General features: G+C 41.4%; 1 protein-coding gene and 1 long non-coding RNA gene across 11 annotated transcripts in view; both read left to right on the top strand.

Annotated features, from left to right (window-relative positions):
- The window catches only part of RALGAPA2 (Ral GTPase activating protein catalytic subunit alpha 2), a 333,808-nt gene that overhangs the window by 254,093 nt on the left and 53,867 nt on the right, over positions 1-25,848 (top strand). The gene's annotated exons all lie outside the window — the stretch shown is intronic.
- Positions 15,835-22,949, top strand: LOC116530215. The gene is made up of 2 exons (XR_004259880.1): positions 15,835-16,028; positions 16,351-22,949. It is a non-coding gene; the product is annotated as an uncharacterized LOC116530215 (long non-coding RNA).

Genomic DNA, 25,848 nt, shown 5'->3' with positions numbered 1-25,848 from the left:
GAAGGAATTACTGTTACCTGTTTCCCTGGGATCCTACGTAGTGTTGAGTGCCAACAAAGAAAGGACATTTCTTTGTCAACTCAGACTGTTTTATATAGGCAACACTGTATCCTCACTTTGTTTCTGATATTTAGATTATATTTGTTAAGGAGAAAACATTGCCAAACTGCTCCCTTCATCCAAATGTTACTCGCTTTCTAGGGATCATAATGACTGTTTTATGAACAAGGGACATGTTTAGTTGAGACCTTGTATAAATCTTTTAGAGAGAAGACATACGTAGCCAAACATCGAACCTGATGACAACTAAAGACACAAGCTAATGGAATTACTTTGGAGTAGTTATTCTTACCTCTCTGTCCTCTCCCCAGCTAACGACTGTTACTTAACTGCCTTAAAATCATGTCCGTTGGGATTCAGTTTTTATAATATTTAACTGGAAGTGGAAATGTGGGCAGTTACCTATTAATTTTGTTCACTATGTTTAAGAAAATGCAACATTTCTGATTAAGCTGATGACGGGGGCATTGCTGGAGGAAATTTGCCCTTTGGGGGTTATTTGAGAAGTAAATGCAATCAGAATCAATATCAAAGGAGTTCTTGTTTGGCGGCCCTTGGCTGAGTACATAGTTGCAACTCTGCAGCAAAGGCACATAGAAGACTGAAAAATACCATTGTCTTATATTATATTTTAAAAATGCAAGCACAGTAGGGGTATTATTGGAAAGCACCCTCAGGAATGGTTCAGTCCAGCCTCTTTGTCCCTCCTGGGTTCTCCTGTGATATCCTCCTCAGGCTAAATCAAATCTGTCAAGTGGAGCCTTCATCCTGTGGTCACTGCTTTTCTGAGTGATGAGGGCCAACTCACCTGCCATCTGCTTTTTCTATCCCTCATGGGCAATCAGAGAGCCTATTCCCGTGCCTAGAGGGTTGTAAATGGGAAGCTTGCCACATGTTATGTTTACTATTCCCAAGCCAACTAAAGATTCCAAAATCAAACCGTGGTCAGATAGAAGTTTCCACAACCCCTTGAGCCAGGGCTTTCATTCTCCTCATCAGATAACTTGTTTCAGGGAAAAGATTGCCGCACAATATGCAGTGTGCCCATTAGGAGGAGTTTACCCCGAATCAAACAGATGGTGGCTTTTTAAAATAAACGTCCACTTCAATAGAACAATAGTCTCAATGGCATTCACCATCTCTACTCGCTGTAACTATCAGCATTTGATGGAGAGAACTGGGCTGCCTAAGAAAAAGTAATTTTGTATCTCATTCTTTCACAAGTAAAATTTACTTTCATTTTCAGTTAACATATATGTTTGACAATACCAGACTATCTCTCTCTTATACCGATGACTTTGAATCTCATTGCTAAATTCTGCTATGAATTTACACATCTTCAAAAATCACTCTTCTCCCGAAAGCTGTAGCAACCTCGTTTCTTTTTTGCTCATTGGGATCTTTCGTTCTTTTTCCTGGACATATCTTTAATTTCTTCCATTCATCTCCATACATTTCAGAAAAGAAATCAAATGGTACCATGTGTTCTATTTTGCCAGGCAGCATCAGTTGGCATCCGTCAACATTTACAGTGCCCCTGCCATGCACCAGGCATGGTCCTTGCCACCAGGAATAGAAATGTGAAGATATTCCAAGTGAGGGGCCAATGTTTGTTTATGGACCAAGCTTTGAAAGATCACATCACATTATCACATTTGAGAATGACAGTTGCTTCCATATGGCAGAGTATAGGATAGACAGACACACACACACACGCGCACGCGTGCACACGCACACACGCATGCACACATACACACACACACACACACGGTGGAGGTGATGGAAGCATTTAAGGGGCCATAGAAGGGGTTCTGAGAGAGAGCAGGGGTCTCATCAAAGGCAGTGGCAGGGGACGAATGATGGATTGGATATCTACAAAGGAGGTGGACTAGATTTGTGGGGTTTGGAGAGTGGTATGAGAAGAGAATTGCAGACAGAACTCTCTGGGCCATTGGAAGAGGTGGCTTGAAAAGAGCAGGTAGAGATAGAGAAAGGCAGGGGTAGAGGACAGAATGATTTCACAGAAAAGAAAGAGAGAAATGAAGGGTTAGTTTCAGCAGTCTGGCCAAGAAAGAGACATCCTACTGGGTGGTTTTATCTGTGACTAGTTCCAGCAGACTCAAGTCTTCACCTGGAGGATTGGGTATAAGAGGACCTAGAACTGAATTACTTCAACGTAATATCAGATCATAGCAGCCCCACAAAGAAAACACTCCTGGGTGACATCAACAAGTGCCTGTGAATGAAAAATGCATGGGAGAGGGGCTGCATTTAAGAGCAGCAGCCAGAATGGAGTTATACCCGGATGGGAGGGATGGCCATGCTTTTCTAATCCAAATTTCTAAACAGGCCCAAAGCAAAATAGAGTGTAGTGGGGATTTCTACTACTTGATATCAGCTCCGATGTACATTCAACCAAAGGTGACACGTGTTTGATAAATCCTTGGCTGGCAAACAATCTCATCTCTCAGAAGACAGATGAAGCAAACAAGAGGCACTACTATTTTTGTTTTGGATCCATTTCTTAGTAATTTGAAAGTACGGATTTTTGACTTTGGATGTTGTAAAAAGTAATGAGCTTTTACTAGAGTTTTTGTAAGAATGGGAGTTTAAAAAAAAAAAAAGAATGGGAGAAAAATGCTAGTAGACCTGTACTCGAGACACTTGGGAGGCGCCTTAAAAAAAAAAGTTCAGAGGAAGAAATCGAATATTCCCCTGGGTGGGTGGAGACTGTACAGGGGAATGAGGAATTAGAGATTTTTAATAAAGGGACTTTTATTAAAAACTTAAAATTATTCCTCTGAGAAAAAGGAGAGGCATGGAGGAGCAACCCATATAGCTGCACAAGGTTGCGGTCTCCGCCACGTTATGCGTTCGTATTTAAATACGCACGTCAAGATTCAGAGAGGAGCTCCTGACTCTGTAAATTAGCAGGTGGTCACGGTTAGCCATTATCTCGATGACCCTTCATTTTCTCTATCACGTCTCCTTCACATGGGAAGGGACAGAGAAATGCCTTAGTGGGTGAATTAAAACTCAAGTCACTAAGAATACAATAAAAAACAAAAAAAGACTGACTCTTGCCAGTAAGCTCCAGACTTCAGGGCCGCTTGTATCTGATTGTAGAACAAATGATCTCAGAACCACAGGAACTAATTTTTTTTAGAAATCATGTAGAATAAAGGATGTACCCCAAACTAGAAACAGAAAAATATTTTCTTTGTTTTCAAAAAGGATTAAAGGATGAATTTCAGAATGTTGCGTGGATACTTTATAAAATTGTTAGACTAGGTTACTAAATAACTTGTGAGCCTTCAGAAAGGAATATGTTGACGAAGAATCAAGTATCCCAAACACACTTACTGTGTGTTTTATAAGATTACTATTTCCAGAGATTAGAGGAAGCATATACATCTTGATTTTGGTAAACTCTAAGATAAAATATTATTATCATCTGGCAGGTGTAAGAGAGAAATATAGACCCCTGAGAGCTGAGTGATTTCATTGTGGCCAAATCTAAAATGCATTAATTCATGGGCACCAGTCGGGGGGAGCTTTATGTCCCTGGTGTGGTTTCGATGCCACAGTGTTGCCTAACCCCTCTTCCATTCAACAGTTTTTCAGTAACTTTCACAAAGATCTATGTTTATCAAGCCATCATTTGTAAGAAAGCTGAGAGGGTTAACTAATTTGACATGAAGCAAAGTCACACATTATGATTTTCTCAACAAATGAGAGACTTCCAGGCCCAAGCCAGCAAGAGGAGGTTTAAGAGCGTAGAATGTAATGTTATGTACTGGGCTTTGGATAATCGGCAGCCTGAGTGCAGGGTGAGGGTGATGTGGTTTGATAACAGCCATTGTGAACAATGTCTGAGGATTTTGTTTGGCCACAGAGTGGAGAAGAGAGACGAGACTGATGCAACACACCAGCCACACCAGCATTCTCTTCAGACCTCAGCATAGGAAACGTGAGGTCTGGTCACAGGAACTATGGCCTGTGCTCCTGCAGCCTCAGGGAGCATCCCAAGATAGTGTGCTGTCCTGGGGCCACATTTTGAAAGGGACCTCCACCAACCTGGAGCCAATCCAGAAAAACTGTAACCAAATGGGGAGCCGTTAAAACCAAGAAGGAATTGTTCCAGGAGTCTGAGAGGTTTCTGAAGAGGATGTCAGTCTGCAGAACTGGGACCAGTGAACAGAGGCAACCTGGAAGCAGCTTTATCTCAGTGTCAAGTCAAATGTTCAAAAACCAAAGTGGACAGACCAACTGCCTCCACACCAAACCCAGCCCACAGATGGGCTCTGTTTTAACTGCAGCTGTCCTCCTCACATTACCAAAACACAAAACTAAAAACTGAGTTTGTCAGCCATGCTGAAAAATTGGGAGAAACTGCGTTTTAAAAAAATCTGTAGACTTCTCTTGAAGAATCAGAATATCTGACCCTACGGGGCCTTCTTTCTACTGACAGCGATCAGTCTCTCCACAGAACATGTGCTGTCCTGGTCACTTCAGTCCCTCCTGGTGTCTCTCCAGTGCGCAGGCCTGGTGGAGGCACCACCACCATGGCACCCACCATTTGGTCTGAGTTGGTGAGGGGGCTAATGGGCCAAGCAGGTAAAACAGTGCCTGGTCCTCAGTGAAAGCCCAGCAAGCATTACCTGCCATTGTTCTCATTTTGTCAACCCGGCCCTGACGAATACTGGAGTTTCAAACCTCTGTTGTAAAAACTGGAACCACCTAACTGTGGAGTTAGGCCTCAGGAAATATTTCCTTTTTACCATTGTAGGTGTTAAAATAAAGGCAAGTAGAATGCTGTTCATTCAGTGCCTTGCAGAAGTCCTCTTCTCTGTGAAAGGCTGGCTCGCTGGGGTCAGAGCTGCCCTCCGCCCTTGGTGCCTGGAAATAAGGCCTGTGAGAAGTGCGAAGTTACAGAAGAAATCTGGAGAGAAGGCGGTACACTTTGCTATTTTTGCTACAGAGTGACTTCTCACTGTTATGTAAAAAAAAAATCATCCCTTCAGAAGAAGTTATTCTCAACTTCACAGCCTGTGTAGAAACCAGGCTGATGCTCCGCCTAGGGAAATACCAAGAACAGCCTCATTCTTCCTTCCTCTCCTTCCGTCTCTCAGCCCCATCCTCAGTGGGTCACTGCCTCTCTCACTGTCAGCTATCAAAGGGAGCATGCTGCTTCCCACTGGGATGACCCCTACCCTGGGAATCCCCTCTCAGCCACTCTGCTATACCCCACCCTGCACACTGCCCTTGAGGCCCTCCTGTGCCACCCCTCACCGTCTCCCCTCTGACTCACTCCTTGCCAGCCTGGGCCTCCTCTGTCCTCGTCTGTCTCAGATGAGGCACTCCTGCAGCAGTGCCGGCTTTCCCAGTGGAGGCCTTGTTTCTACTCTGCTGCTGTCCCCCAGTGTATTATGAGTGTGTATGTGTGAAGGCCTGGCAGGGGAGGGAAGGAGCTGGAGAGTAAGAATTTGGTAAGAAACATTTTGGAAAACAAAAGACAAAGTATATCATATTTTATAAAATGACATTTTTTCAAAATTGAAAACCTTAATTGCCCAAGGTGAAATATAGCCCTATGAATAGAATATGTATGCATATGTATGTATATAAATATACATTAACTCCCTCTTTTCCATTTTTGAATGTTTGGTTTACATCTGGGTACTGAACACGTAAAATAGCACCTGGCACATAGTAGGAACTTAAAAATACATAGTATTTAAGAGGAAACAAGAAATTTTTACTGGAAAATTGGATTTTGTGTTTTTTTCTCCTTGCTGAAGTATAGTGTTTTGTGCATATTTTTATTGTGCTCTAAATAATCGTTTTAACATAATCACCCCAAAGTATTGAAGGGCATTTATATGGGAATCTTGACCATTAGAATGATAACTTTATATTTGATTTGAAATTAATGGAATCTTATTGAGATCACTGTACAGGAAGTGATCCCATTTTCTTAAGAGCCATAAGTTTATTTAGTTAGTTTTTGAGAGAGAGATTGAATTCAATCATTGTTAAAGTCAGAAACCTTGCAGACAAGAAGGAAGCGGGAGGGAGATGTAATGTACCATCTAAGCCTTGGCCTCCTGAGAAAGGAGTGAGTGACTCTCTAGACCTGGGTCAGAAGGAAGTGTCTGAAAAGGCCTTAATTTCAGTGTCAGAGTCCATTTGTAAATCCTAGGGACCTAGTTGTGGGGTTTTTTAAAAAACTCTTAATTGTATGTAAATTTTATACACATAAATAAAACGGGCCTATAATGCCTAAAGGAAGCTCTCCCTGGCTCTGAGACTTGAAGCGGGCGGGCGTTGGCTGCGCATGCAAATACTGACAGCTGAAGTCACTTGTTGGAAAGTCCGCAAACTCTGGTTACAGCTGCATTTGTCAGTAGCTTTAAGGGAAGTGTAATCAGCCAGATAGATTAATTTGCATCTCAATTAGAAAAGAGTCTGGAGGAAGCACTAGGGTCTGTTGCGGGAAGGTTGTGGAAGAAATCTCACCAAGCACAAAAGCCTCCTGGCGCTTGGTCCTCCAGCTGAGTGGAGGACAATATCTGAGGTTTCGTTTCCATAGGGACCAGAAGCCTGCTGGGCCCCAGAAGAATCTCGGGTTTGCACCGTAATCATTTGGTCATGATGACATAAATTCCACTGTTGTTCCCAAATACATTTTTGCTATTAGAAAGCTGTTAGAAAAGTGGAAATGGTCATATCAAAAGCATGCAAGAGGGTATTTGCTGACCCAACTTACCTTTTTCATGGTGCTGCTAGGATTGCTAAGCATTTAACATTTATTAATGTCTGAATATTCAAAGAGCAAAAGGTCATTCTGTAAATGACAATATTTCTTTAGCATTCAGATGGTTACTTTGGGAGTGACAGAGCTTCAAAGGGAGCCATTATTCCTGATTCTTCCACACTTTTCAGCAGTAGGCAAACACGATTATGAATGTTAAAACACAGGCAAGGAAGAAACATGGAATCTTCTGGCCATGAAGCATAGAAAAAAAATCTGGCCATTATAGGACTTTTTATAACCCTAATGGATGCTAATAAAACCTTAACTTGAAAAAAGCATAAAGTAGTATACATTTATTAATTTTTTCTTTAAATGTTATCTAGTCATTTTCATAGGCTTTGATACTTATATCAGACAGGTCCTTTGTTTTCAGAGGAGTTCTTAATATTATCAAAAGTGGTGCAAAGCCTGGTGAAATCTAAAGCTGTCTGAATCGTTTATCCATGCCAAATCACTGCAACGCAACCAGGAAGGCCCACCCTTGGCATTTTTGGAGGAAGACTTTTATTTCAGGTTTATTTTGTTTTCTCTTAAATAGTTAATTCATCGGCCCCAGCCTTAAAGTGAGAACAAACAAAAAACAGTGAAGAAAAAAAACAAAACAAAACTGAATCCTACATTATAAACTGCTGACTACAAACCTAATTCTTTAAAAAAAAAAAAAAATCAGGGTTTTAAGCCCATCTTACTACTCTGGAAAGGGAAGGAAACAAGTTTCCTAAAGACAATCTCTTCTAGTGCCCACAGACTGAAATAACACATTGCAGTGAGACATCAGAACCTCTTAATCCAACATTAATCAAATTTCAGTTTACTAATTATCAGTCCCATTTTGAAAGGAACAGAATGCCATAAACAGCATCCACAGAACAATTAGTAGACTCTAGGATTATAAGCAATATTTTGAAAGTGAGACTTTCTGTTATTCAAATCTCTAAAAAGGATAATACATGCCTTATTAGAATAAGAGACGCTGCAAAGCCAAAGAAGGACAAAGCAGGCAAGCCCAAATGGTGGTCCCTTCTGTGCAGAGTCTGCCCTGGCGTACGCAGTGAGCTCACAGCAGGTTTCCGTGCTGGAGTAATTTGCAACACACTCAAGTAAATTTTTTAATCAAAGCAGAATACTTTTTTGGTAATCTGAGGGTGAATACAACCCAAATGCCATCATGTTAGGCTTGAAAGGGTATCCTTTCTGTTTTACTACTGAGGGATTTTACCAGACTCTAAAAGGAGTACTTCGAATTTTGTGCTTCACATACTTTTCTGAGGCCCTGTGCTTTGAAAGCCTTTGATAGAGACCATGGGGCCAGGGTAGGGGAAGGAAGGATGCTGCGGGGTTCCATACTGGTGCTCACTCCCTTTTCTCCTCCGTGTTGATCAGGTGTCCCATGTGCCAGCCACTGGGGAGTCCAGATGTGCTTTAGTGTTTACATTGTGTTTTGCACATGCCTTTAATATATTCAACTTGAGAAGTGCACAACTGCTTTAGTTTCCAAGAGGATAGCATGTCCCCAAAATGCTACAATATTTTAAATATCCAGCTCTTGGGAGGTTTCTCCGTATTCCTTAGCAAACCTGCATCTGACATTCTGTATGTTCAGATGGTCTTTTTGTAACTCTTTTCATCAGAATCACAAAAATGAAATGCTACAGTGTTTAGTGGTTTATGTTGTATATCTTTCTTTAGCTTATTTTTTCTAATGCTTCATTTCAGTCTTCAATTTTCCTATTTGGTCCTAGAATATAAAAGAGTACAGAATATGTTGTCCCCCTGCCTTGTCCACTTGTTTAAACTCTCCAGCACAAAGCTTTGGTCCTTAATCCACCAACATCAATGAAGAGGCTGCCTCCTGAAAACTCAGGGTCTGCTTGTCATGGAACAAGCCAGCCCTTAAGATACCAGGTCCCTTTGCTTCTCCCTTCATTTGCCTATGAAGTGGGATGTGAGTATATCAGTGCATCCCGGCTTTGAGGCAGATGTATGCCTGGAAGTGCAAAGTCTCATACCTCCACAAAGGGTAGGGCAGGCTTGCTGGCTGATGGGATTCTGAATTTATAAGCAGAGTTCCAGAATTCCCCCAGGGCCTACTTTTCAAAGGCAAATTAGTATGTTTGCAACTTGATCCCTGGGCAACTTTTGACAGTTGTTCTAAGAATAATAAAACAGATGGACAGAATAGATTTTGGGGTCTCCATCCAAACTGCCATCCTCAGTGGAATTTAAAGAAGGAGCAGAGCTGATGAAGAGAGCTGCTGCTGCTCACTATCATGCACTGCCGTTAACATCCAAGAGCCATAGCTTTCTCCCAGAAGATGGCAACTGTCATCACATTACATTTGCTTGCTGAGAGTCGGCTTAGCTGTAATATGTGTTTTCCTCCCATATTTGAAATTAAAAGAATTGAACTTAGTTAAATTGAATTTATACTCCAAAGAAACCAATTTTAATATCAGGGAAAATGTAAGTTAGTTTTAAATTTAAGGAGTATTTTCATAGAATTTGTAACCCCTATGAAAAGAAGAGCCTCTTTAGAATGTCTCAGTAATACTGCCTACTCATTGATTTAGAAAAACAGAACGTATGCCTCTCTAACAGCATAAACATTCTTTGCTTATAATGACACATGCACATCAGAAGACTAAATCAGAAAGCAGCATCTAAATTATTCGAAGGAAAAGAAACAGATTAGTTTTGTACTTAATGCTCTGTAATTTTGTTAAATGCATATAATTTGTACAGAAAGTTTGACTAGGGAAAGCACTTCACATAAACCACTCCATTTTTTTGTAGAATTTTAGCCTTCTCTAAGTGTGAGTTTCAGCTCAGATTGGGATGAGATATGCTTTCCTTTTAACTTGTATTGGTTTTCTCTGACATAAGTTTCCAGACTCTGATTCCACACTCCTTTTCTCAGGATTAATTTGCCCACTGACCACTTTTTAGGTCACCAAGATTAAATAAGGTAGCAGGTTGGCCATGCTCGAGTTGCAGAGCTGCTGTGTGCTGTTGGAGCTGGTATGCCTGTATGTGTGCAAGAGCTGAACTGCCAGTCTCCTCCGTGGGTTTGTTACGTGGACCATTGTTTAACTAAAATGTCCCTGCCAATAACTTAGTAGGATAGTAAACATGTTTTGTTTGTTTTTTAATTTAGAGGAAACACAATGCAATGTAAAACCTTTTTCTGCATCTCATGTTGGGCCACATAACTGACACCATAATGCTAGACCCTTAAGTCTTAGTTCTCACTGAGAAGAGTTCTCACACAGAAGAGTTTGGGGATATTCTCTTTCCTTCATGGCAACAATTTTCCTACAGGTGCCAGATAAATTTTAAAGTGTGTCTTGTTTGTTGTTATGCCCAGCTTAGCAGGTAACATATCATAGCTGACCTCAGAGAGACCTTGGGTTCTAATGTTAGTTTAAATTCAATAATGACTTCGGTTTTTTAGCTTTGAATACTTTACCTCTGTTAGTTTGCTTTACTGTAAAATGAGAAAAATAATTCCTCCCAGACAGATTACTGTCAGGATGTATGGAATAAAGTAGACATAAATGTAAGACTGAAGAATGAATGAACAGATGAGCTGATGGGTGCAGCAGTGTCGAGGAGGGTCTGGCCCCTCTCTTGTTCTCCCAGCTCCTGCTAGGAGAACATTTCAGCCCTCAGACCCTGCCACATGTGCCCTGGTAAATCAGGGCAGCCATGCTTCTGTGTTCTTCCTGCAGCCAACCTCCGTATGACTGTGGCAAGCCCTGTGGCGGGAGAGGGAGTGACCTTGCCTTCAGCGGGCTTCAAGGCCAGGATGGATTGTAACTGTGACGTCGGATAGGATGCTGCCCATGCTCTGGGAGAGGCATGTGGTCAGTGCCCAGTGAGTATTTGCTGAGTCACTGAAACGCAAGATACAAAAGAGAGAATCAGAGGTCATGGGAGCTCAAAGGGAAAAGATTATTTCTAGCTGCTGCTTCAAATCATTCACATATTTTTGTGTACCTCTCATTAGTTATCTCTTCATATGTGTGTTATCTACAGCTCGATAGGCGGGAAATGTCACAACTTTGTTAATTTGTTTTACAAAAAGATATTCATATGCCAATTATAATTTATTACATCAGTGTCCATGGCCCATTCCAAGGTGCTAAGGCATTTTTTTTCAGGGAGCAAGGCTCTTGGTGAACAGCATGCTCTTGTGGCTCTGTGGTCACCACTTCTCACTCCATTCCAGAGGAGGGGATGGAAGCCAGATTGTTGCAGTCCTCACTTCAGTGGGTGAGGACACCTGCTTTGAACCCACTACCTACCTTAGAAGCCTGCAGGCTTTTTCTTATTACATACCCCACCCAAAGACCAAAAAAAGGCAGACAAACCTGGTAAACATGCCATTCAATAGTGTATGTACTGACTTAAAGCATATACAATTTCTTCTTTACTAATACATTATGACATTATAACGTATAGTCAATACTGAGAATTTTTAAAGGATGCGATAAAGAGGAAAGAATAATTTGAAGTATTTTAAATTTAATGGTATAAAATTATTTTGCTTTTATTAAGATATCAATAGTGTTTTAGTGAGAGCAATGGAAGTAAAATGTGCTGCTTGCTTCTTATAATCTTAGTGTAATGGTTCTGTGATTCAGTGGTCCTAAGGGGTCCATCTAAGCTCAGTTTATTTTGATAACTTGGTTTCATAGCTGGAAACAAAACTTTGCAAAGATACACAAACTAGCTGGAGCAGACGGCTGTGTTGACCTCCTAAATCACAGGTTCATGCTCAGTTTTCATTCTTACCCACCAGTTCTATGAAGGTTCTTGTTGACATTGGGAAGGAAATTTCCGTCTTCCTTGATATCAGTTGTTGTATTGGCATTTTTTTTGACAAACAGATTCAAAATGTACCCAAATCTTATTTGGAAGTTTAGAAAATAACAAAATTCTGCTTATGCGTGTTTTGGTGGTAGAGATATTAGTACTTTCTGAAAACAGAAACCATCTTCAACCATAAATTCCTATGATGAAGGCAACATTTTTCAACATCTCAATTCAAGGCCTTCTTTTTATAGCATGTTTCTTTCAAATAGCAGTTACTCACTCAGTGTCAGATCTCTCCTTTTGCTTTGTGGGAGCAGTATCTGTCTTCCTAAGGCAACAGCTAAGGGTGCACTGCTCACTGTGGCCTCCTCCCCAGGCTCCTCAGCACAGCAGCCAGGGCCAGCGACTAAAGTGTGAGTCAACGACGTCACTGCCCAGCTCACCCTCACCAGGAGCCCTGCATCTCTCAGCATCCAGGCCCTCAGGGGAGGCCTGTGCCCTCCATGCCCCCTGCCTTAACTGCCCCCCAGATGCCCACGTGGCATGTTCCCTTGGCCCCTCTCCCTACCTCCTTGTGTGAGATCCCCCACACCTGTGCACCTGCACCTCCCAGCACTGCCTGACCTGCCCATGCTCTGTGTGTTCCCTCAGCCTTTATCACCCTCTCAGTTACTATGTAATTCACTGATTTTATTCATGCTGTGCCCCCTGCTTGAGGGCAAAGATTTCTGACTGTTTTGTTCACTGGTGCCTCCAAGGACAAGAGTGGAAATATTTAACAATGGGTACATAAGGCACCTGTTGGATACTGACCAGGATGCCAGCCATGTGGGTGTTTTCCAGGTGAATACCAACCCTGGATATAGCCTCAGCACCTGCTGCAGAGTAAATATTTTTTCAGTAAGTGCATGCCAAATGAATGAATTCAGCACCTTGTCATCACAGAAAAGATCACCAAATTTAGAACATTTGTCTTTCCATAAAAAAGAAAAATGAGTAATTCATCTTTATGTTCAACTTTCAGCTTGAATAAGATCTTTCCTGTGAGATAAATGGCAAACTTGTGTGTGCTACAAAAGATTTCCGTGGTCATGCCCTGCCTCAGGACAGTGAATTGTAAAGACGGTACGATTTATAAGATAATAAAGTTCAGCCCTTCAGTATGGAGGCTCATGTAAACCATGGTACCTCAACCCGTGCTGAAAGCGAATGAGGGCTCTACTGTCAGCCCCTCCCTCCCTCTCCTCTTTCTTAGTACAGTTCGTACATTGAACCTGACCTGGGAGAGTCTGATAGATGACCTAGCAAGAAGGGTATCAGCATAAGGCCATGCGTTCAATTTCAGTAAAGCTTAATTGAGTTTATCATTTGAAATAAAAAGGGAAATATTAATAGAATTCCTAACATAGTCTTCTCACGTGAGAGTCTGCAAACTTGCAAAATTAAGCATAATGATTTTTGCAAGAGCTGGACGTGGTGCTGCAAGTTCCAGCTACAGAGGAGGCGGGGGGATCACTGGAGTCCAGGAGTTTAGACTGTAGTGCAATATGACTGTGCCTGTGAATAGCCTCTACACCGTAGCCTGAGCAGCATAACATACCTAGGCACCGTCTAAAAAAAGGGGGGGCTTTATAAAGACTTTTGTAGGGATTTTTAAAGGCGAAGTGGTAGAAAGAGGATCTTCCATGCTTCTGTGGGTTGACTAGGCTTAGCTGGGTGGCTCTTACTCAGGCTTTCTCATGTCTGGGACCTGCACTGGCATGGCTAGAACAGTTTGGGGCTGGCCAGGCATCCATGGCTCAGCAGCCTCTCCGCTTGTCTAGCTTGGGTCTTCTCACAGCAGTCAGGTGTCTGACATGGCTGCTGCCGTCCCCAGAGACCCAGGTGGAGGTGCCAGCTTCTTCACAAAATCACTTTGGAAGCCTCAGAACTCTTTGGCCACAACAGGTCACAAGGCCAGCCCAGATTCAAGGGAGGAAAGTGAGCCTGTTGTGAGGTAAGCAGCAGCCTGCCTGTCCAAAGGAGGGCCAACAGGCCAGCAGACATTTCTCTCTGTCTTCCATAGCTGGTGTAGCACTGACCACACTGGATTAGGGGCTCACTCTGAGGCGTCTGCCCCTCCACTGGTCAGTAAGCTCCTTAAAGGCAAAGGCTATGTGTTATTCATCTTTCAGTCTCCAGCATCTAACATCATAACAAGTCAGTAGATGTTAGTTGGATTAAAATCAGAAATGCAAACATTTTAAGGAATTTCTAATTAGGGGAAAGTAGTCTCTAGTGCCATTTATGTAATTACACCACAAGATGTCTTTACAATGTACGCGGGAGGAAATGACTTAATATGGACACTAAAGAGATGACTGATTTAAATAATGACTTCTTAATCCAGAGAGTTAAATCATGAAAGCAATAGAGTTCACTCTACTCCCATGTTCACAGAAGCAAGTGTTTAAAGGGTGCATTTCCTTCCTGCTATACTTGATTTCTTTGGGCTCCTTATTTTTGCTTTCACCTGGTCTCATGAATCCTAATTTTATATCGCTTTCAAAAATCGTGAGTCTTGCTGTATCTCGTAATTGCGTTTGACCTTTTAGATGAGTTTATGTCTTTGTGCCATGGAAGTTGTCCCCCTCAAAATCTTTTGAAAACTGTATAAATTGTATCGTTGAGATTTCCTTAAGGAGAATGTCAGTTTGGGCCAATTTTTTAATGTTTTGCTTTAAGTGGGGGGAGGTATCAACTTTTAGGGGGAAAAAGGATTTTGTCTTTTATAGTAAGAGCTGGCCTGATGGCTCTGGTGACCATCTCAGACGCTGGAGGAACATTCTTAAAGATGCATCCACATTGCCCTGACAGCTTCGTAACATGACCCTTGGCAGTCCTCTGCGGCAATGGTTTGTCCGTCCTACCTTAGAGGACCGTAGGAATGCCTATCCTAGGCTTCTGTTGCATGTGCTTTTTAAAAAGCCAGAGATTTCACATGGCATCCTTGGGTCTCGTAACCAGCTGACAGGAGAGGAGATGGCAGTGACATGCCAGCCTTTGGCCCGACCCCGCAGCTCGTCAGTGTCTCCGTGCACATTATAGTAACTCATGGATGATGTGAAGGAGTGCCGCCCCGCATTTGGAACCACGGCCTTCTGCCAGAGCAGATCAATACTTGAGCTGTCTGTCTATAGCGCTCACCTTCCTTTCACACAGTGAGACCCTTCTGCAGTCAGCGATCGATAGCTCTAATCCGTGGCAGCCTGCAGCAAGTCATGCAAGGCAGAGCACTTAGGTGGCATTACATGGGACTGTGGAGGCAGCAGCTCTGGGGCTTAGATCATAGCATCCGTCCTAGGGACACATTCCATTTGTAATGTGTACTTTTAATCATCTCTGCCATGGATCACCATTCCTCTGAAACTTGATTCAGGGAAATGCACATGTGTGTGTGTTTGTGTATGCATGTGTGAATTAGAGACAGATATTCATTCCCTTCTCAGACTGTATACAGCCTTCCCTGTGTGCTGCTGCTCCTGACCATCACTGCGTCACTACATATCTAGGCAGTTTTGTCTACTGCTTTGTGCTGCAATTGTTTCTAGTCTGGGTATTTTTAAAACATTAAAACTTTAAAAATATATGTATTTGAAATCCCAGTAACTGAAGAGCATTCTTACTCTAGCATGTACTTTCCTACAAAACATCACTGGAAGACAGTGAGCACCGGATGTCACTCCCGTCTTTGAATGGCTGTGACCAAGTGAAAGGCTAGAGAGTGAAGATCTGCCTTTTCAGGACCATTGGGGCCAAAGGAGCTTCCGCCTAGGGATTAGCTTTGGAACTACCCCTGTGGCATCCTCGGAAGGCAGAGTGGGGAGTCAGGAAAAGCCCCTTCCAGTTACAGCTAGTGTTCGACTTACAACCACGGTCGGGACCGCGTACCTGTCGCAACACGATTTGGTCGTAAGTTGAGTAGGCTATATGTACAGTTGAAAGGGTGCACGCGGAGATGGTAGTGCTGCCGGAAGCTACTGTCGTACGCCCAGCTGGGCAACGTTTGCATTGCCAGACGCAGAGCAGTCGTGGCTAGCGATTGTGGTCGTAAAGTCGAATGGTCGTAAGTTGCATAGGTGGTAAGTCGATCAATACCTGTATTTACCTGGCCTTCCAATCCTCATTCCATTTCCGTATCTAGTTATCTTGATTTTATCTGTGGACTTCAGGATACAATGTAAAGTTAAGGGCTGATCTAAAAAAAACAAATATGTGGGAGACAAGTTCGAACCAGGGTTTCTGGCCACTGTTGTGTGGGGGTCCTACAAGGAGCAGGCAGCAGTGGCCAGTACAGGTATTGATCAACTTACCACCTATACAACTTATGACCATTCGACTTTACGACCACAATCGCTAGCCACGACTGCTCCGTGTCTGGTAGCGCAGACATTGCCCAGCTGGGTGTACGACAGTGCGGACCAGCTTCCGGCAGCACTACCATTTCCGCGTGCACCATTTCAACTGTACATATAGCCTACTCCACTTAGGACCAAATCGTGTTACGACCACGGTCAGGACCTCGGACCGGTCGTAGAGCACAGCTCTACAGCCAGTGCTCGACTTATGACCCGTCCGTGGTCCCGACCGTGGTCGTAAGTTGAGCACTGGCTGTAGAGCTGTGGGTGTAATGCCTGCTGTGTGCGAGAGCCTCAGCGGCTGCGTGCCAGTCAGAGAGGACTGGTTTCCAAATTCAAACATGCTCGAACAAATCAGTGACTGACACTGTATTTTACCCAAAGGTGTCTCATGGTATGTAATCTTTATTTCAAGCTCTGTGGCCTTTTAAACTCTGTGCTGATCCTCTCACCTTTAAGGCCACTTTAACTGATCTGCACCTCACAGGCCACTGCATCCTTTCTATTTTTCACAGAGTACAGATGTCACCTTTGGAGAACCCCTTAGGTTGAGCTTAGCTCACAGGAAAACTTCTGAGAAATCAATTTTTCTGCAAGAACCAGGCAGTTCTCTCTCATATTTATACACATCCTGCCCTATGAAATAGAGGTGCAAGGTGCATTTGTTGCTGGAGATGATCACTCAGTAAAGTGTCTTCTACTTAGGGCTTAAAAAAAAATCTTGGCAAAAAAATGATCAACAGATTCTGATAGTCTCATTCATATTCCCAGACACCAATTCTGAAAAGTCCAAAAGCATTTTTCATTAGTATACTCATTCATTCAACAGAATACCCATTGGCCACTTCCTGTATGCCAGGCACTGTGCTGTTGCTGTGGGTGCACAAATGGAAGGCACAATGCCCACCCTGGAGGCGCTCTTTGTTGAATACAGAGCACACTAGGGAAGAGAGCAGTGCATGGTTTCCAATGACTGTGATGCAGAGTGCAGCCCAGAGCCGCAAGGAAGGCGTCCCACGGAGGGCCTGTGACCTGGCCATTTGGAGGGTGAATAGGAGTCACAGGGATTTGATGGAAGGAAGGAGGGTTCAGAAAAAGTAAATGACTTTCAGCAGAAGAGAGCCTTTGCTAAACCTGGAACCATCAAGAAACTTAGTGATCTCGGAGCCTTAGAGGCTGCTAGGAGCCCGAACCCACCCCCCAGTAATCAGACCTGGGTTCCACAGCACCCAGATGTGCACACATCATTCCCTGCCTCCACTTCTCATCGCTGTCTCATCTCACTGTCTGCCAGACACCTTCCCCCATCCCACGTCGTAGACCCCTCACTCATAAGGAGATATGCTGCTGTCTTATGGTGAGTGAGAAGTACAAGACTGAGGGGAGAAGCTGCTTGGAGCTCTACTCCTGGGCCACTTGGAGAGACATCTGTTTACTTAGCTGCACCGTTCTTTGCCCTGTCCCAGGCACTGAGAACCTCACATATTTTATTTAGTTATTAAGCAATCCTATCAGGAAGGCATAATTATGATCCTATTTTAGTATGTTATGCAAACACAATGCGATGTCTAATACAACACAATTATGTCACAAACTTTAAAAAATACAATTGAGGGAACAGAAACCCAGAGAAGTTAAATAACTTGCCTGAGGCCACACAGTTTTGTGAGTAGTAGCCAGGACCTGAACTGTCAACTCATTGCTCCCCGCCACCCAAGTGCCTGGTCAGCACCTCCCCATCAGGACCCAAAGATGCCTGTGGAATTTTACATGCATTTCAGTGCAACTTTTTAAAGCATGTTGGATCAGTTGGCCAGATTTATAACTTGTGATTTACAGCTGACTTTGATAAGCCACAAATGCTAGTGTCATGTTTTAATGAGACTGAAGGCATGAACGAGCAGATTCTACTCTTGAGGCTGTTGTGGGAACACACCGGCCGCCGACATTGCACTAACCCCTCTGAAGGCCGGCATTGTCGCCAGGCTCATTAGCATCCACGCTCCTCGCTGGGCCGTTGCTGCTCGCTAGCTCACCAGCTGTTCCTGCTGCTCAGTACAATGTCGGATGTGTTCAGCTCACTGGGTTCCTGTCCTCGCCGCCCGGAGGAGACAGCCCTTCCGCTGGGGATACACACGTGGCTGCCTGTCAGCGGTGGCACCGAATAAAGTAATAGGCCTTCGCATGGCATATGGTGTCTGGATTCGTACAAGATGCAAAACTGTTCTGCAGCTAATGCACGATGACTCATAGCATTGCTAATTTTTCAAACAAAAACTGACTTCCACACCCACACTTTTAACCCCTCCAGCTAAAAAGTCTTAAGTTGCAAAGCTCTAGAAGCGTGACTTTTGGGTTGCTGTATAAAATTGTTATACTTACTGAAAGCATATGAAATGACTTGCTTTACTTTGGATTGAATTCATCTTAAATTTACCTCCTCCATAAATGGGGAATTTTCAAGCTTTATCTTTCAATTTCTTTTTCACATTTGAAGAGTCTAAACAGTTTGGTAGATTTGTTTTAAAAGCTGTTATTAGAAAATCGGTCGGAAGGCATTATATTAGTTCAGCACTTGAAACTGTTTATTAGAAGTTAACTTTCTCTTTTAAAAGTTTCATAGAAACTGTTGCCTAATATTCTTATCAATTCAGGTATGGAGCATTTTGAGCTCCTCACATTATCATATTTGAAAGCTGTAACAGAATGTTGATCCTTTTATGGAACATGATTTTGCATAGTCTTTTCTAGTATACTAAATCCAAAGCCCATTTAAACAACCACATTCTGGCAATACAAATGTAGATTATAAATTTATATTAAAATGGCCATTTTTCAAACTAGAAAAATACATGGGATCTTCTGAAAGAATGTCCTTTCTCAACTTTGAATCAGTTGTGCTAATAGATAGCTACATTCAATCTCAGACTTTAGGTCCTAAAATAAAGCAGCTATTTGCATTTATATAATCAGGCCTCCCTTTGAAGTCATGATCAAAATATTGGTTCTTTTATAAATAACCTTTTATTGAACATTTTATTTAAACATTTCAGAGGCAAGAATTGCCATCATAAAATGATTAGGCAGTTTCTAATTATGGATCAGTAAGTGTTTTGTAGTCAGTCTGGCACATGACACTTTTGCAATCAGAATTTGGCAAATGGATGAATTTATAAAGGAACTTCAACCTAGGAGAGTAATACAGATTTTTTTTAAAATGATTACTTTTTGCAGCCCCAAAAGATGTCTTTCAGGGAGCAGGCTAGAGACTCTGAATTGATGTTTCATTTAGACTCATGTTTGAGTCTAAAGTTTTTTGCTTTCTGATCTACAGATATTAATTCAAATGTGCATCTAACTTATAAAGGGCATTCTATTCTCTAAAAGAGAATCAAAAAAATATAAAAATTCTAAATAGGCTTCACATTCTATATTCCAGTTTTGATACCATTTTTCCAGCATGCTCTCTAATTTTGCCCTTTGCCATCAGAAATAACCTGGTATGCATTTGATGTAGCTAAAAATGTATTAGACACTTAAAATTTTCCACGTTTGGCATATATGAGGATTTCCAATTTTGCTTTCACTGCCTTGAGTTTAAGACCCATATTTGTTGTTACTCCTACTGGTACCTTCATTTTATCCTATTACCACTCATTTTTATGAAATGAGGGCAAAATTCCATGGAGTATTCAAATAATGACCTAAGGACAGAAGTGAAAACACTACTGAGCCTGAACTCTTGGTCAGTACTTAGTGTCTGCATGTAACTGATAAAATGCTCTCTCATCAGCCAATGGACCAGAGGGCAAACTCAGCTCCAAAAGACAGTTTAGGACATTAGTGCATGATGTACAAAAGCACAGGCTGATCACAGGCACCCAGAAGGACCATTATTCTCACTCTTGGTGACAGCCTTGCAGAATGAGACTGTGTTAACCCACAGATGGGGAGAGTGAAGCTCGAGGAAGCCGGGTCTTGGCCTGGGGCCCACAGCCAGGGCAGGGCTGGGATGAGAGCCCAGACCAACCTGACTACTATGGCTGTTTCTCACTTGTGCACACTTTTGACCTAAGAATAGGAGACCATCAAAATTATACAGCTTTGAGAAAGTGAAGCAATTCCAATTAATTTTAGCTTGTTCTGTCATTATTGTTACCAAATGGATTCTACCCTTTAAACCTTGTTTGTATGGAATAAAGACAAAAACAAAATTATTGTAAGTTAGGATGGAAAGTATTCCCATTTTGATACCATGTGTATATCTCATATCAGAATACATGTACCTTCCAAATTAAAAAGCAGAGAAAATATTAAGTTTAAATATTCTTACTGACATATCCCACTTAGAGTCTATCCCAAAATAAGCACCTAATTGATGTTACTCAGTGTGCTTTTCTCTTGATAAATAGTTGAGGACACAGTTTCATCACAGTGATTTTTCCAGTTTATTGCTAGCAAGATATTTATTTGTAGGTGTGGAATCCATTTATATTCCACCTCTTTCTAAAATAGATTTGAAAGACCTTACATGAAGGTCATGTGTAATGAGAAAGAGAAAATCAAAGCCCAGGAGTGAGGGTGAAAATAAGAGCATCTGAAGGTATACAGAGCATCCACAGTCATGGCTGCGGTAGCAAAGCAGGGCATCCCCATTGACTACTGCTGACCTCTAAAGCTTGCTGTAAGGTGTGACTACCACTTGTCTTCGGGCCATTCTTGTTCCAAAGTTGTCAATTACTTTAAATGAAATTATATCTTGTCTAAGTTGGAAGACATAATAGGTCACTGTAGTGAAATATGTTCCAGACAACAGCATATATTCATAGGAAATTTTTAATATCAAAATGATTTTCTATTCTACCCCATGAGTTTAAAAGATATCTTTGGAGCAGACATGCAAGTTCATGTGCATCACAAGCTAATTAATAAGATAAATAAATAAATAAAAAGTTAAGGGCTTGACAGTAGCTGACAAAGTGAAGAATTAATTAGTGACGGGGAAAGCATGATTGAAAAATAATCTTAATGCCCACATTAGCTGGGTAGCTGCTTTTGCTAAGCCTTTTAGTTTAAAAAGCCCAAGTACCTGACATTTTGCATCTGTTTTTCTGTGAAGATAAAAGGAAACTTGAGTGTCTCATTCTCAATAATGGATTTTATGTGACAAAAAGGTTTCTGCTCTGTTCATTTCCATGGCCAGGCATTTTTATATTATTGCCCCACTAACTGTTATTTCACGTTTAACTCTTTGTAGACTCGTATGGCTTTCCTCAGCCCTGGGGTTGGTATGGGATTGAATGATGTCCAAGGTGCCCTGTGTACTAGGCACTTCCATCCATGCTGGTCTTCTTGTTACCATGTTGCAGGACTTGTTGCCCTATAATGCAGCTCTTCTCTCAGGTTTGTTTACTTGTGATCACTATGTAATCATTCACTTTATGGAGCTTCATTAAGGACTGCAAACCTCTGTCCCAATTTAGCGTCATTCAAGCGTAGGTAGCATCCATCTGCTCCACCCGCACTGTTTAATTAATGAACTTCATAATGTGTTTTTGCCTGTAAAAGCGCTCTGTCTCCTCAGGTTGTTGAATGAGATGTGCATTCCAGGTTTTCTGTGTTAAGATTCTAGAAAGACCGCCATGGGAGGTGCTAATTATGTACCCACCAAACTCCTGTTAATTCTAAACTTGAAGGCAGATTTACTTTATTTTTTTTTTCAATATATATTCATAAACACAAAGCCTGGTCACTTTTTGAGTAAGAAATCACTGGCCAGTTTTCATAGTCTTTCCCTTCGGTAGGAGGAAAGATTAACATTTTTTAAAAGCTATATTTTCTTTCAGTCAAGTAAAAATATACTTGTTACTTTGAGGTGTTTCCTTTTGAAATTAAAGTTATGGAAATGCTTGAATGTCAAAAATGCTACTTCTGTTTTCCAATATTTCTTTCCATAGAATTGCCTGGGAAATTTTGTAGAATAGATTCTTGTAAAAGTAATGGAGTAACAACTGTTTTTCTTGGAAAATAGTAAGACTCAAGTAATACTTTTTCTTTTTGAATTTCGTTATCTGTTTAATTTTTAGTGTGATTAGTGCGTTATAAAATTCTACCTGGATTTAGAGGTGTTTTGTTGGCACCTGTTCAAAGACCTGATAAATTTGGTATTATATGGAAAATAGCATATAACTAGCCACATTTATTTACTTAACACTTTTATTACCAACTAAGACCAGGAGCCTAAGCCTGATTTTCAACAACCAGACAACCTATGGTTCATGTGCCTTTTCTTAAAGCCTGTTTAATATTGAGATTAAACTCCTCTCTACCCTGTCAAGTACTCTCAAGTCCTGGAATTTCTTTCTATCTTGAAATATGATAGGGTTCTACATTCATGTTTTATTCAGCCATTTTCATCACAGTGGAAAATATATCTGAATACCCATTTTTCAAAAATAATTTTTATCTACCCCCATCCAAACTGGGGAGGGAAGAGAACTATATCTGTGTTCTCATCTAGCCATTATAAATAGTTAACACATTGGGAAATCAATGTTAAAGCTTCTTCACACTAAGTACCATGAGGGTAAAATCAAAAAGGATGAACAGTTGGAAGAATAATTGGTACACAAGGAAGGAAGAATGATGTCCCCTTTTTGCTCTCCCTTCTCAACATTTATAGAACTGCATGTAGTCAGGGACCTGGCACGTCCCTGACCACACTGTTGATGCAGGGCAGGGATCCTCAGATACTGTCAGTGGGGCCCAATCCAGTAGGCAAGAGACTGTCCTACCTCACCCCCTACAGGTGCGCAGAAAAGCAGCTTCATGATGACAAAAAAAAGAAAAAAGAAAAAGAAAAACACATTGTGAGATGAACTCTGCCCCTTATTTTATACTGGGTTGAATTGCATGAAATTGTTGATATTTGACTGTTTGACCTGGTAAAAAAGGCAATTTGATATAATTCAACCGAATTTTTTGCATTACAAAGCATAGAGAATGCGTGAAAACCAACTTTGTTTACTAACCAGAGGAATCTGTGCACAGGAGCTGTGATGAGGGTTTAGCTGCCTTGACAGTATATCTGCCAGAGCCCAGGAGAGTGTTTATGAAGCTTCTCTGGAGCCCCTTGCTGTTGAGCGCTCTGCATCTTGAACCATTTTGGTCTGTGTTCGGGACCATCTTTTTCCTTTAGCATGGTGTTTGTGTAGCTGGTTTCTCTGGGCATTATGCCCAGTAGTGAATGTTATTTTTGTTTATTGTATGCAGCGTCTCCAATCCTGTTTTAGTGATAAAGCCTTTAAAAATCAATTAACAAATGAAATACATCTTTGCCCGGGGAACTTTTGAATTGCTTGCCATGTTGGTACATTCTCAAAACTGTCACTAAGTCAGACAGCTGACCACCTTCCAGTGCTGGACAATGGACAGCCCCCTTCCTTTATTAACTCATTAAAAAAGGGACTAAAACCACTTTTATCTTAATGAAATAAAAAGCACAAATGGAAAAAAATTATCTTTGCTTTATATGCAATTGTGTTAAAATCTACAAGCAAGATAATTAAAATGCTGTCTCTGCCAATCAGCTGAGAGATCAGTTTAACTGGGTTTTGACTTGATGACACATGGGCTATCAAGGTAATACGTAACACAACTATGGCAGCCTGAGAGTTCCAGAGTGGAACTGGCCTTGGAACATTTCCTAAGTGTGAGTTTGGGCACAACCAGCCAAAGAGGCTCGGTGACTTGTCACTCCAGAGAACACATATAGTGTTCTTACCCTGTCACGGCCCCAGACACATTTTGAATCTGCAGGAACTAGTTCAACCCAGCAAGTCACTCACTTTATCATTTATGTAGAACCACTGGGTCCAGTGGAATATTTGCCCTCTGCATTATACCTGTACCCAAACAAGCCAGCTTTGTATTACTCAGGGCAGTGCTGAGCAGTGCAGTGTCATCTATGCATAGTAATGCATTTGCTTTCCACAGAGGTCCTGCAGAGCCAAGGTACTGTCATTTCTTTTTCAGGTGTTGGCTGCTGCTTTCCTCCTCCTCATCATTCTCATCTCCTCCTCCTTGTTAGTTTCAAAACCTATTTACATTGATGCAAAGTAATTGCAGTTTTTGCCTTTAAAAGTAATGGCAGTCTAATAGTTTGAAAATTTACCTCCTTCACTGTAAAATGATGTGGTTTTCAAAACGAAGGATTGATAATGTGCTGGTGTATGTGTTTAACTAATTTAAAATGCATTCAGAATTGTTTTTTTCATTTCTCTAAATGGTTTTCACTTGTTTTTATGTGAAACCTTCAAAATGGGGAAGTTGAGGGGGGCTATCTCAAATTTTTGTCTTTTAACCGTCCATACCTACTAACTAGAAACATATACATTCATTCAGCAATCTAAAGAGGTTACAGTTTTGATTTCTATAAAGAACATGTACTTAAGTAAGAATATAAAATTTTACTAACCACAGCTCCTATTAAAGAGGATTTTAAAGAAAAAAAAAGTTGCCACAGCACAGAGATGATACTTTAGCTCTAAGAAGAAATGGACTATGTTTGTAAATACAGTCATTTAAAAAATTATTTTTCCAAAGCAAATGTGCATTGTTTAGTGCTAGCAGAATGCATTAGTTTTGGCTCTGAGTCCAGCTTTTCAGAAAATGCTTATGAGTTCAAATCTTACAGCTTCTTTCAAAGCAGTTGCTGGATTTTGTCAGTTTTTCTTTTTAAGAGTATGCTTATTTGCATACTGGTCCTTAAAATCGCAAAGACATTGGGCAATTAAATTTATTTATAATGAAAATTACACGGAAATGTAATTCCTAAGAACCTGTTTGACCATTAATCAGAAGTGTTTTGGTGCTGTGAGAGGAAAGCACTGTAGAGGCTACGCTGTAGATTCCTTTACCCATCCCTGGCAGGCAGCCATGGAGAAGATAGCCTAGTTGGGTGGGTGGGTTGATTGGCCTTTTTTTGTTACGGTTTATTTTTTAAACAAGAGTTTGAAGAGGCACCCCTTTGTGAGTGATGTGGACTAGTCAGGGCCACAAGTTGAGCCAATGCCCAGATCAGATTATGGGGGGGAGGATCTCCCCAGCTTCTAGTTCCAGGAACACAGTAAATATCATTCAGTGGCCCCCATACTCAGAACCAACATCTGACCAATATATTTATTCCATTATCTATCCTTCTGCCATGCAAAATTCAGCACTTTTCATGTAGCAGGCTTCCATCTTCATGAATCTCCTTGCAAAACTCAGGCACTTATGGAATAGTCAGACGTTAAATTTGAGCATCTCAAGTTACAGTAATTCCCCCTTATCCACAGGGGATACATTCCAAGATGCCCGGTGGATACCTGAAACCTCAGGTAGTACCAAAACCTATATAGTCTATGTTTTTTCTATACATACATACCTATTATAAAGCTTCATTCTAATTTAGGCAAAATAAGAAAATAATAACCAATAATAAAATGAAACAAGTATAACAGTATACCAGCATCACTACTTTGCATTTTGGGGACATTATTAAGTAAAATAAGAGTTACTTGAACACAGGTACACACAGCAGAGCACTAGTGATGCTGCAGCTATTGGTCCTGTAAGTGACTGTTAGGCAGCACATATGGCATGGACCCACTGGACAAAAGGAAAGAACAGTGTGCAATTTAAAACATGAATTGTTTATTTCTGCAATTTTCCATTTAATATTTTCAGACCTTGCTTGACTGCAAGTAACAAACTATG

Source organism: Sapajus apella, unplaced genomic scaffold (assembly GCF_009761245.1).
Source record: "Sapajus apella isolate SASKATOON/1434 unplaced genomic scaffold, GSC_monkey_1.0 scaffold65, whole genome shotgun sequence".
Classification (NCBI taxonomy): domain Eukaryota; kingdom Metazoa; phylum Chordata; class Mammalia; order Primates; family Cebidae; genus Sapajus; species Sapajus apella.
The sequence above is the reverse complement of the archived record's forward strand: the minus strand, read 5'-3'. Positions and strand labels throughout refer to the sequence as shown.